Raw genomic sequence first — 13,714 nt, forward strand, 5'->3', positions numbered from 1 at the left:
GTCACATGTTTGGCCGTTCGTGTTTACTATATTTGATGTGCTCTATGTATGTGCAGTGCTTGTCGGTAAACATCAGTTTTTCTTGCACTTCCGACATGTTGCACGCACGGAAGCCCGCCACACCCTTTTTTCCCTGACCTCATTAGAAACTATCTATCAGTGTTGTTTTGTAGTGACACAGAAGTTTACTTAAATTTATTTTTACAATTTGACAAATCATTTCAAATTGACTGATGAACATAAAATATAGGCTACAAGAAAATGTTTATCTCTTGATCATTGTAGACATGGATCAGTTTGTGATTAGTATCTCTTTTTTTCATTCATTCAGGAGGAGTTTGATGTGTAACTAAATTTCCAATATAACGATGCTTCATTACACCCATATTTCTTAATGTTTAGGATCACAAGGAAGGCAATACAAAGACTGCACAATGTCTTGTAATCCTCAGAGGCCTCTCTATCGTTTTGTTGCTGGAGTACATTGCAAAAAAATGCTTTTCTTACTTAGATTTTTTTGCCTTGTTTCCAGTCCAAATATCTAAAAATTCTTAAATCAAGAAGTATTTTGCTTGTTTTTTTTTTTTCTGAAAACAAGAAAGTAATTTTTACTTGTCTAGAAAATGCTTCTTGATTTAAGAATTTTTAGATATTTGGACAAGAAACAAGACAAGGAGCGTTAGGGAGCGTTGATCTTCTGCAGAGGCACTATGATGTCATACTGAGACAAAATAGTCAAAATAGTTGTTTTTGGCAGCTTAGTCTCAATAAAAGCTGTTTTTGGACTGAGAAAGTGTCAAGTTTTTATCTTCTGACTTTATTCACTGTACCACGGGTTTCATGAAGAAAGAAAAAAAAAAAAAAAAAAAAAAAAAAAAACTTACTTATAATACAATACAAATAACTTTAGTCATTTTATTCTCTCAAAATAAGGATGTATATTTAATTAATTGTTTAAACAAATCCAATTTTAAGAAAACAAAAGGCATCCTTTCCTTTAGTTCATTTGCAATCTAGTGATGATTTCTAAATTAAATAATAATAATAATATATATACATAAAAAACCTTTTCTATAAATCCCCTGTGATCACATCTAATTCCGTAAATTGTCAATTGACAGTACATTCACACTAACATTACCAGTTCATATTGTTTTAAATGATGAATTACCTGGAGTCTCTGTGTCCTTGGAAAGTTCAGAGCTGAAATCTTCTGGTAATGTCTTCAACTGAAGTCTGAAGCTCACTGGATTCTGTAGTGATATTTATACTTAGAAAAAACTGGCCTTTACCCTCATGGACCCAGACTATGCTGGCCCCCGAGATGAGATTTTAGATTAGCGCTCCCATTGGCACATCACAGCGTTGTGAGCTTACTGTCATTCATGTTTGGCTAAGACCTTTTGTGCCAGAAAAAAAAAAAGGATTGTGGTTTGAGACTGCACACACCTGGACTTCTTTGTGGCAAAGAAGTAACAGAAAGCAACAATAATAAAAGTGTTGTTCAATATAACATATAATTGAACGTTATATTGATCATATAACATAGAGCATACAAACATGGATCATGTGTGATGATCAATGTTTATACAGTGGGCTACAGAAATATCTGTACCCTTGGTAAAATATAAACTGACTATTAATGTATGAATGTATGTATGTATGATGTACTATTAAAAATAGTTTTTGCCACTTCTTCTCTATATTTCATTCAAAATATTCACAAAAATCCAACTTTTACTGCATAAATAACTACGTAAAAATGTGTGTAAATAGTTTTTTTTTTTTTTTAAACGTGCTAAAATTATTGTCTAGTTGGGTCTTGGGATCACAAAGTCACCAAAAGTATGATCAGACCTCACATATATAACCACAGTATATATATAATATATTATAATTGTCAAGATCACCAGTGGGAGTGCCCGTGATTTCCACCAGAGGGCACTCCACCCCAGACTATTACCACAGTATCACGGACTCCATTCCCCATAAACCTTTGCCCAGACCAATCAGCCATGATTTCATACAGCTGTCTCCTTAGCCTCATTTGCTCACACTATATAAACCAGCTCAACTCTATCTCTCATTGCTAAGTTTTGCATGATTTTTTGTACTGCACTTCTGAGCATTTGTATCGTGTTACTCCCTTGTAATGATGCAAAGTCTGATTCATTTCCACGAACCGGTTCTATTTTTTGAGTCGCCCTGCGTTCCATTCGGAAGGGCTCATCCCTATGCCCTAATCCCTTCAAAGTGTTTACCCTCCGGAGTGAGAGCTTCGAAGGGATGGAGGGTGTAGGGGTCAAAAAAAAAATTTTTTTTGGAACACACTTCTGCGTCATCTAAATGAGACAATCAAGGAGGCGCCTTCGCCTTACATTATAAGCTACTGCCAGTCTTTTACTTTAAATATAAAATATATTGTGTTTATATATTTTAAACATTTGAATGGACTGATAAAGGGAGCTGTAAAGTATTTTTGTTGAAGTACAATGTCGTTTTCACCATAATAATGTACCAAATCTAACTCGTAAATATTACAGTATTATAGAAACATACATATATTTATAGGTAAAATCAAACTCTGAGAGTCTTGTACCCATTCTGTGACGTCAAACAACTTCCCTGTGCAAAGGATCATGGGGGCCCGAAGTGTCCATCGAAATCCTTCATTCTGAAGGGCCCTTTGAAGTGGCCATTTTTGAGCAATTTAGTTTGAAATGACCTTTCAATATGGTGGCCATGATTGTTTTCACTCCGAAGTACCCTTCGGAGGGCGATATATCCTGTTTGGAATGCACCATCGGACGTGCTATTTCGGCTGTGCACAGGGCTTGACGTTAACTTTTTTGCTCACCACCCACTGTGGCTAGTTACTAGCCACTCAGCATTTTCATTGGCCACAATTTTGCTGTTGGGAAATTACATTTTATATGACTAAAGTTGACTGTGGCGTGGTAAAATTACTTGATTTTGAGTCATTTTACTTGATTAACTAGATTTAAAACCCTTTCAAACTTTCAAATGCAGATTGACCACCCAAAACAACACTAGGCCTACATGGTATATCAGCTGGTATGTACAGGTGGGCAAGGGGTGGGTAACATGATCATAATATGATCAATTTTATAATTTTAATAATTTTATAAAGTTATTTTTGCAGCGTTTATGCACAAAGGTACGTTATGAAACTGATTTCGGACAAAGTTGATCAAAATGTACACTGTTACACAGAAACTGACCACCAAACTCAAATTTCATAAGCCGTCTTTATTTTTATAGCTCAACTATCATGGAAAGGAATGCACAGGATTATGGGATATCAAAGGCAGCGAAGGATACATCTGTGCTGCCTTAAAAAAATCAGATGATGGTATCTCAGGAGACCGGATGTGAAACGATCATTGGATTCGGGCGTGCCTTGTTACCTTCCTATCTCTGTATCCTGCCTGCGGGAAAAAAAATGCAGAAATAAATGTTTTGACTGTTTATCTGTGTTCTTCAGGCCATCTTGATTATTTCCTTAAGGATAATGTATTATTCATAGCTAATACTGTTGAACTTGACAGTATTTTCTCTCTCCTGGTTATTTCTTAGGCAGTCAAAGAAGCCACAGAAAGACAGTCTCAGTTATTGTAATTGTTGTATGAGATGGTTTGATTCATTGTCTAAAAAAAGAAAGCAAAACATAAAATAAGTAAAGGTAAATTTGACTGATAACATTGTTTTGTTTTTTCAAGGTTTCTATAGATACCACAATATATTGTTACTGTGAATTCCTTTGTTGACAATAATCGTGGAGTGAAAACGTCTCACGGTCACGTATGTAACCATAGTTCCCTGAGAACAGGGAACGAGACTCTGCGTTCAATCACGCATTGGGGCACGTCACATGTGAGCTGATGTCTGAAAGCCAAGTATCAAAAAACTGCAATCATATTGGCCGGCGACAGCCTACGACATCATCATAGCGCGACCCGGAAGAGGCTGCAAAAGTGCCCCCATGACAATCCACCTAACACAATCCACGAGCAGTGTACTCAGTAAAAGCACCTTTTACTCTTTAAAGCAAGAGGAGTACAGCGTACGCCAACACGTATCAAGGAAGGCCTGGATGGGCCTATAACCTCAACAGACACGTGGCATCAGCTTGTGGCAGTGTTTTAGGCACCAAGACCGATAAATAACCGAACCTTAGGAGGTTAGATTTATCACCTGGGCCTCTGGCCAACCAGAGAAATATACACAAACATACACCAGTATGTTCAAAAAGGCGGGCCATAAGGCCTAGCAACCTCTAAGACATACGGCGTAAGTCAAGTGGCCATTTCTAGGAGCACAATAGATCCACCCTAGGCGCTAGGTGGCTATTCAGCTCAACTACAGTAGGAATCAGACTCAGGGAGGCAGATGTAGTTTAAACCAAACCTCAGTAAGGTTTCACCACAACATTCGCCCTGAGGGGCTAGCCACTCAAAAGTACTCGGTAAAAGCACCCTATTACTCTCACAGTGAGAGGAGTACATAACTGAACTCCACATGCTAAACCGGAGGCCGAAGTAGGCCTACCTTAGTAAACACGTGGCATCAGCAAGTGGCTACCATAACCATACCAACCAGTAGGCCATGTATTCAGAGATTTTTCCAAAGAGGGAATACATAAAACACTGCCATACATCGTGAACAGGCCTGTTAGGGCCTATCCGTCAGTGATGGGGCGTGGCCGATGGTGGTATGGCTTCCCAAGCATCCTGCCAGCAAGTCAGCTAAAAAGGAGGCCTTGAGGGGCCTATCATTTCAGCAACAAGCGGCATTCAGCCTGTTTGCAGAATAAAAACACAAATTGTGCCAACATGTGAACTGAAAAGGAGACCTGAAGGGGCCTACCGATTCAGTGACACATGGCTTCAGCTCGTATTGGATTGGATTCACAAGCATCCTGCCAGCATGTCAGCTAAAAAGGAGGCCTTATGGGGCCTCCAAGTTCAGCAACAAGTGGCGTTCAGCCCGTTTGTCCATAAACTGTGCCAACATGTAAACTAAAAGGAGGCCTTATTAGGGCCTTCCCTAGTAAACACGTGGCATCAGCCAGTCCAAGAATATATCAACTATCAGGCCATGCATTCAGTGGAAAACCTTTCACGCACTACTGAGAGAAGGAATGCATATTACGCCACCATACTCCACGAGAGGCCTGCTTAAGGCCTACTCAACAGAGGTGGGGCGTGGCCGATGGTGGTATGGGTTCTCAGATTCCCAGGCATCCTGCCAACAAGTCAGCTAAAAAAGGAGGCCTTGTGGGGCCTACAATCTCAGCAACAAGTGGTGTTCAGCCTGTTTGCAGAATAAAACACAACCTGTGCCAACATGTGAACTAGAAAGAAGGCCTGTCGGGGCCTACCGTTCCAATGACACGTGGCTTCAGCTCGTGAAATAAAGGGAACCAAGCTACAGGGGACCAGCTCTAACCCAACAATAGCTGTGGGAAGCTAACTGCAACCTGAGCTAGGCTACACATTCCAATAGGCAATGTACCCTAAATCATATGTGACTAAAGGGAACCAAACAATGCCAACATGGTCTAAGGGAGGCCTATATGGCCTACTACCTTAACTCCCTCAGGTCGGCGGTCACGCCAGCGATACCACCTCGGTTTTTTTCTTACCAGTGTGATAGAGACTCAAAATACTCCGTCAATGTTGCACATATAATTAAGAGTTATACACCATTAAAATTTGTGGAATATCTTCTTTTATTTGCGTACACTCAGAGTAAAAACAAAATGATGTGCTTTTTGTAAAATAAAGAAACCTAACATGATGCATGATCTCTCGTCTCCCTCTGAACGAAGTTTAATCTGATAGTTCTCAGAAAATGAACTGTAACTTAGTGAATACTAATGACACAAAAATGAGACTTATATCTAAAAAAACGTTGAAATGTCAGGTTTTAAATCGTGTAAGTCAAATCGAAAACAAATATTCTGTGTTTATGTAATCTGTATGAAAAAAGACACATGTCAGACGCCCGTGATTCAGCTCATTATCCGCTAATGCGGCCACGCCCACTGAGGGAGCGCTATTCAGACGCAAATTCTGAGGCAATACATGTATAGATCATCTCAATCGTGCATTTATTGTCTTGAAAAGTGTTTATCTGGATGTTAAAGCCATGGTTAGCGATCTCTGGAAGACATGCCGTTAGTTCCTGAATGTCATGTTCTTCTTTAGAGTAATTTGTGGACTAAAGGTGCACAGAGTGCGCCCTCCGGCTGCAAGTATGAATTGAAAACAGTATCCAGCGCTCACAGTGATGACAATAAATATCGAATAAATATTACTCCTCTGTATAGAAAATTGACATAAACATATGAGAATCCATCAATATTTCTCCAAATGCGCATGTTTTTAAGCTAAAAGACTATGAAATGCCATAGAGGTAACATGAATGTTCAGACGCTTTGCATCACAGAAATACATTATATTTTAAAGTATAATATAATACCATTATTTTAAATTGTAATAATATTTCACAGTATTGCTGTTTTTTCTGTATCTTTGATATACACCATGATGAGCTTGAGACATGATCACAGAGGGTTTTTTCACAGCCTACCTGACTGAAAGGCCTCATTAATATGCAGCTCATTAGAGGTTCTTTATGCGATTCTTTTGTCTTCTCAGGTGTAAATCACCCATTATTCATGATGATTCACGCCTCCACGCATACTGTGTTTCTTCACAAAAAGTGTCTTACAAAAACTAAATCAATATATTGTTATAAATGAACGAGTACGCAGGATCATTTTTACATCATTTTGAAGCAAAAACTCTAGTCTATAACCTCCAATACCCAGAAGTCTTGTGAACACAGATTTAATATATATTTTTTGGCTTTATTTCAGTGACTTAAGTTTTTTGTTTTTTCAATAACCACGCATAAACGTTATTCCTTCAAAAACACAAACATGTACATACATGTTCCTCACATATTATGGTAGCCTAGTTTGTGCTGAATATAGTGTAATGACACTTTTTCCATTAAGATGTTTATGAACAACTGAAAAAAGCACAAATGTCAGGGCATGTCAAAACTTCTCCAGGGCCCCGAAAATCCTCAGACCCCAGAGGGTTAAACGGGCACGTAGCAAAAGCCTGTGGCAGTGTAAACTATGTGAGCAAACTATGATCAACTAACAGCACTTGTTAGAAATACAATTGCTAACTAGAAGGAGGCTAATTAACCATAAGAGCCTACAATCAAAGTTATATGCAATATAGCTGTTAACAAGATCATAAAAGGGAGCTAATAGAAACCAGCTTTCCTCAAAAAGTGGTTCTATACTACCCTGAGTATGCAATCCAAGAGGTGATGCACTCAGTGACACAAATAAACCTCTACTGGGGAATATAATAGTCACCAATCTCTCCAACAGAGGCTAACATCAAAAAGCCTGCTATTATGAGAACAGGTGCTAACCTGTGGCAGCATAAGTAAGCTCACATATATATGTAGGGCAAAAGTCTAGAACTCAAAGCAAACGTAATGCTTTGACATACATGCTGTTTCCAATGAGGAAAAACATTTTCTCCACACAGATTCTCAAATCTGTACTAAGCCCTAGAGGACGAAGGCTAAAAGCTAGCACCGTCAACTCAAACTTGATTAAGAAATCAAGTGGCTCAGAGGAAAAACATTTTTCATAGCATGAAAAGTTCTAGAAAGTGGGGCCTAGCATACATTCCTGCATAACTTATCTACGCAAAGATAAGGGCCTACCACCTGAGAAAAACAACATCAGGGAGTCTAAAACAGTCTACAACCTAGCTGTTAACCTCACCAATTGCACCTACATAAACAAGGGGACAATGGGCATACGGCTTAACAACTCCCTTGGGAGGAGGCCAGAACTAGGAACTATACCACCTGACAAGGGATAGTATACATAGGGTTAACATATAACACACCTAACCTAGCTCTAGCCTGGCCACTAAGCTACAGGCCTTCTTACAGGGCCACAAGCCTAGTGAAGCCTGGGCTTCACCTCCAAATCTCATGGATAAGAGAAAGAAAGCGAAGCTCACAAGCAAACAATGTCAGGCAGCCGATTAAGGCTGACCTAAACATACATATTAACTGAAGTGACGAGTGCTAACTCAAACTACTCTAGAAAACAGCAGATGAGAAGCTACTCTAAACCATAGATATACATAATAAAGGCTAGATGTCTCGTCCGCGCTGCTGGCCAATGGAGGTCGACGTCCGCACCTGGCGGCCATCTTGTAACAGTCAGCTCGCTCACTCGTAACATTGTTTTAATGGTGCATGTACTTTTTAAATAACCATAACTTGCTCAATTTTCTACCGATTTTCAAACTGTTTGGTTTGTTATAAACGTCAGAGATGTACTTATGACACGGCATACTTATGAATAATTATAACCATGGACTTCCATATGAAAATAACATTGAACAGAACAGATAGGTGCAATGAATATACACAAGGTATTTATGTTAAATCACTATATAGGCTACTAAAACTCAGTGTACAGAATGGCATGAGATATATATATATACACACTTTTATAATATGAATATTACTATTATAATAAAATAATTTTAATTATTACGTTTATTTTAACTTCTTCAGGGTTGGGCCATTTACTAAGCTTTTCCCTCGACATTGCACTGTGCCTACTTCAGAGATCAATGTTCCAAAAAAAAAAAAAAAGGTGTCCAAAAGAAACATTCTGCAATTGTGTAAATAAACTTGTAAAAATCTTTGGGTCAACAACAATCTTGTAATACTATTATGTCATAGCCCCGCTGTTCCTGTGTAACAGGACCTGTATTGTATATACATCCACTAAGTAAATAACGATTATCCCAAATATAATCATAATATTGCCATATCTTACAGGTGAAAGGTGATCCCACGGGCTCTCGTTTTGAGACTACGGCGATTGGAGCATCTGTAGGCTGCACAAAAGTCTGGCATCTTCTCCTATAAAGCCAGCAATTTCCTGTATCATAATGTAAGATGTTTTTAACAAACCAAACCGATTAGAAATCATGTGCAACTTAAGTTATATTGAAAAGAAAGAGCAATTCTGCCTCTCCCACTGCTGGGTAAGGCAGAATTGCTGGGTAGCAGCCAAACTGTAACTACTAGGTCTCACTCAAAGCTTCTTGTTATTAGCCAACTAATAACTACAACCACATCCACAAAGATTGTAATTTAGACAAAAGATTAGTTGTCATAAAATCGTTATTGGTGTCAGTAAAACCTATATTGAACAGCTCGATTGTGGTCTCAGCCTTGATAACTTGCGCAAGTAGCCGTGATACACAACTATGCTGCACGATTAAGTCGTTTTTCGAAAAGAAAAGCTGCAATTTGAACAAGTTCAAGCATCCAGAATTATAGCCACGTTAATAATGTTTGTAAGAAACCAAACCATTTGTAAATCCGTCAAGATTTCAGCGAGATAAGAGTATTTGTGTTCATGCAGATCACTCACCTTATATCAGGTACCACAGAGCCCGCCAGAAAGCTTGCCTGTGACAAGATGGCCGCCGGTGATGACGTTAGAGACTCCGCCGTAAGACATTTAGCCTTTATTATGTATATCTATGCTCTAAACAACAGGTGGCTAAGAGGCGGCCATTTTGTGGCCTGCACAATATATTTCGTTCTAGCCAACCTATCAACTTCAGTTTGCCCAAAAACCCCTTACTTTTTTATTTTCCATAAAATATATACAGGAGGTGAAAGAAGAAGAGGAGAGGGTAGATAAAAATTGCCCTTATGTAGTTGGGGATCGATTAAAAACACCAGCAGCTCCGCATACACCGACAGCGCCCTCAAGCAGTCTGAGGAGCGCGTGCTGCCGGGCGCGATGACGTCAAAAACGGACGTCATCGTCATCCAACAGCTCATCCTCATCAGCCCCGGGGAAGCTGAGAGAGAATACAACTCTCTCAAATTTCCCAACGAGCTCACCTGCGAGCCCTATGATTGCAACCGCCGTTTTGCCTCAGCACAAACGGGGCCAGAATCACCAGGCACAGATGCGGACACCTCTTCCCTCGAGAAGAGTGCCGAACGAGAATGGAGCTTCCCGATAGGGAGATGCTCACAGTAAGCAACAGACAAACACACCAACAGCGCCCTCAAGCACTGTCTATGCGCGCTCCTCTCCCACCCAGAAAAAAAACGCCCAGAAATGTGTATATCAAGTGTCAAAACCTGGGACACGGATGAACACTCTCTCTTGAACGTTTGTAAGGCATATTATAGAATCCCTTACCGGAGTCAATAAAATCACGATCAGACAGAACAGTTTCGAAGACGAAAAAGATACTGACTGGTTCTCTAAGCGCTCCTTATATACTTCCGGGTCGCGCTATGATGATGTCATAGGCTGTCGCCGGCCAATATGATTGGAGTTTTTTTGATACTTGGCTTTCAGACATCAGCTCATGTGTGACGTTCCCCAATGCGTGATTGAACGCCGAGTTGAAGTTCCCTTCGAAAGGGAAATCTGATTACACAGCCCTAGTGACCTCAAACAGCAACCTCATGTTTGCCAGGCATTACTGGAACTTTCAGAGGGACTGGGTTTGATCGGCAGATGAAACCAAGATAAAGCTTTGTGAAAAAACACCAGGGTGAACAAACTCTTTAAGTAAACTGTAAAGTCTCCTTTCCTTTCTCATGTGGACATTATACATTCCTACCTGTTGTGGATTTACAGAAACACATCTTTGACAGTTTCTTTTACTGTTAATATGTAGCTCATTTTTTGCTTATTATTAATCATGTTATCTGTGTCAAACAACATGCAGGGCTGCATTTCCCAAAAGCATTGTGAGCCCAGGTTGATCGGGAAGACCATTACGATCAACTAAGCTCACAATGCTTTTGGGAAACACAGCCCAGAGCAATGTCCATGCATAGATATTTTAAAGGGCAGGTTGCCAAACCAAGATAAAGGGCAGAAGATCACTGTGATGTATATATTATGGCCACAGAGTGTAATTTGTTGTTTTTTTAAAAAAAGGGACATGAATGTGCAGTAAAGAATTGATAGTAAAGTAAAACCAGAGAAAATAAGAGCTTTAAATTAATTCAAATTTTAATTTAAAAATGAACAGGGCTGACAGGCATTAGTTTTGTTGCATTATTTCTCAGACAAGGAACAGATTTGATCATCATCTATCCTGACAAAACTACTACATTTTCATTATATTATTCTCATATTTTTCATAGTCCAGAAAAAAAAGAAAAAAAATCACAGATTTTACTAGACTGTCTGCAGTGGTGAAAAGAAAATATATAACACATGATAAAATTAAAAGTGATGAAAGAGAGCAACAGTAAGACAATGTGCTACTCATTGCGCTATTGTCAATATCTTCTAATCAGAGAGTTTTCTTGGCCATTGACATTTGACAGTAAAAGAAATAAAACTGGAACTTTACTTATCTTGTTGTTCAAGCAGCTGTCATGAAAATAATACTGTAATGTGAAAAGCCACTGATGCTTCCACTTGCATTGGCCTGTAGCAGGTTTAGGTTTTACTCAGTCATATCATCTCCTGAAAAAAAGAAAGAAAATAAAGAAAAACTAAAACGTGCACTAAATTTACATAAAAACATTACTGTAACCATTTAGCAGTAGCCAATGCTTTGCAGATTGACAATATATTAGGGCTGGGTATTTTGTGCTATCTTATGGTACAAAACGTTTCCAATGGGTTTCCATGGCCAAGCAGCTGCATCCAAGCCTTACATCACCAAGTGCAATGCAAAGCGTCGGATGCATTGTGCCAAGTGTAAAGTTTGGTGGAGGGGGGATTATGGTGTGGGGTTGTTTTTCAGGGGTTGGGCTTGGTCCCTTAGTTCCAGTGAAAGGAACTCTTAATGCTTCCGCATACCAAGACATTTTGGACAATTTCATGCTCCCAACTTTGTGGGAATAGTTTGGGGGTGGCCCCTTCCTGTTCCAACACGACTGCGCACCATTGCACAAATTAAGGTCCATAAAGACATGGATGAGCGAGTTTGGTGTGGAGGAACTTGACTGTCCTGCACAGAGTCCTGACCTCAACCCGATAGAACACCTTTGGAATGAATTAGAGCGGAGACTGTGAGCCGGGCCTTCTCACCAACATCACTGCCTGACCTCACAAATGCACTTCTAGAAGAATGGTCAAAAATTCCCATAAACACTCCTAAACCTTGTGGAAAGCCTTCCCAGAAGAGTTGAGGCTGTTATAGTTGCAAAGGGTGGTCCAACTCCATATTAAACCCTACGGATTAAGAATGGGATGTCATTAAAGTTCATGTCAGTGGCATGCAGTGGTGTTCTGAAATGAGGAGGCAAACAATGTCCTCACAGTTTATTTATTTTTTATTTTTTATAAATCAAATGTAAATTCATGTCCTTTACTCTTAATGTTGTCACATTTTCCTCATTAAATTAACAGTACTTTACATTATATCAAAAAAAGAAACCAAGTACAATTCTGTTTTGTATTTTTACATTAACAATGTAATTAATGTTCTATTGAAACCAAGTCAAGTCCAACGTTAGTGTTTAAAGCATTTTTACATTTATTCCAAAATAATAATAAAAGGCAGTAACAATGTAACCCTCTATGATACGCAATATATCAATGAGGAAAAAAAATATTTGTGGTGTTTTTCCTGCTTAAAATTGGACGCTATAACAATATCAATAAACATTTTCATAAATTTTTAATTAATTTATTTTTGTTCATTTAAAAGTCTCATTTTAAAAACAAACTAAAATAGACTATGTTATGTGGATGCAACACCATACCATAGAGGGTTAAACAATATATTTTATTTGTGTATTGATTTTCAGCTGTTCTTTTTAATTGTCAACTTATTTCGGATCACATGAAGATGTATCTTTAATTTCACCAAGCTGATAATCACTAAAACCCCCGCAGTCATCATGTTTTCAGGCCATTTCAAGTTTGATTTTGACGTGATATAAAGTGGTGATATCTAACTGGGTGATCTGTTTACTTACTTTTTAATTTAGTCTTCCAATTGACGCCATCACTTTGTTCATTCAGACTGACGTGCGGAATGCGCGCGTAAACAAGAGGCGGGATTTATCGCACAAACCAATCATATCCAACCATATTACAACCTCTCTCATGCTAATTCAGATTAGCACAGTTGGTTTCAGAAAGCCATTTTTTAAGCCACGATTAACTATTCTAGATTAAGACCTATCCTGGCTTAATTTAAACCCTGTCTGGGAAACCGCCCCTAAGTGTTATAACCTACTATTAATGGACTATTAATAACATTTAATGGATGCAAATCATATTCTGTACCAGTGTCATAACTATCAAATTTTGATTTTTTAGTTATCAGAGAAGAAAGAAGGATGTCAATCCTGATCATCCATCAATCCATAGGACACAATCTGATGCTGAAAATACCCGATGTTAAAGGACCTGTCGTGATATTACTTTGCGAAAGATATCCAATGCTTTGTGATGATTTCAAGGAAGTTTTTTTACCTTTTTTTTTTTTTTTTGCACAATGTTTCTGAAATGTTTTGTAATAGCTTTGTTTGAAATGTTCAATGCTGATTTAATCCTACATGAATGAAATTGTACCTCTTGCGTCAGATAAACTATGTTGCATAATAAAATCCATGTTCTTTATGT

General features: G+C 38.6%; 2 protein-coding genes and 1 long non-coding RNA gene across 5 annotated transcripts in view; 1 reads left to right on the plus strand and 2 right to left on the minus strand.

Moving 5' to 3' along the window:
- LOC127509888 (stonustoxin subunit alpha-like) overlaps positions 1–1,311 on the minus strand; it is a 77,934-nt gene extending 76,623 nt beyond the window's left edge. The window contains exon 1 of the mRNA XM_051889149.1: positions 1,172–1,311. The gene's annotated coding sequence lies outside the window, so the exon portion shown is untranslated. The remainder of the gene's footprint in view (positions 1–1,171) is intronic.
- The window catches only part of LOC127509938 (gastrula zinc finger protein XlCGF52.1-like), a 316,344-nt gene that overhangs the window by 145,083 nt on the left and 157,547 nt on the right, over positions 1–13,714 (plus strand). The window lies entirely within an intron of this gene.
- LOC127510073 (uncharacterized) lies at positions 3,251–10,530 on the minus strand. Its single transcript, XR_007929454.1, has 3 exons — positions 9,521–10,530; positions 8,918–9,022; positions 3,251–3,449 (listed from the first exon to the last, which is right to left on the minus strand). It is a non-coding gene; the product is annotated as an uncharacterized LOC127510073 (long non-coding RNA).

The sequence above is a fragment of the Ctenopharyngodon idella genome, chromosome 3, assembly GCF_019924925.1.
Source record: "Ctenopharyngodon idella isolate HZGC_01 chromosome 3, HZGC01, whole genome shotgun sequence".
Lineage (NCBI taxonomy): Eukaryota > Metazoa > Chordata > Actinopteri > Cypriniformes > Xenocyprididae > Ctenopharyngodon > Ctenopharyngodon idella.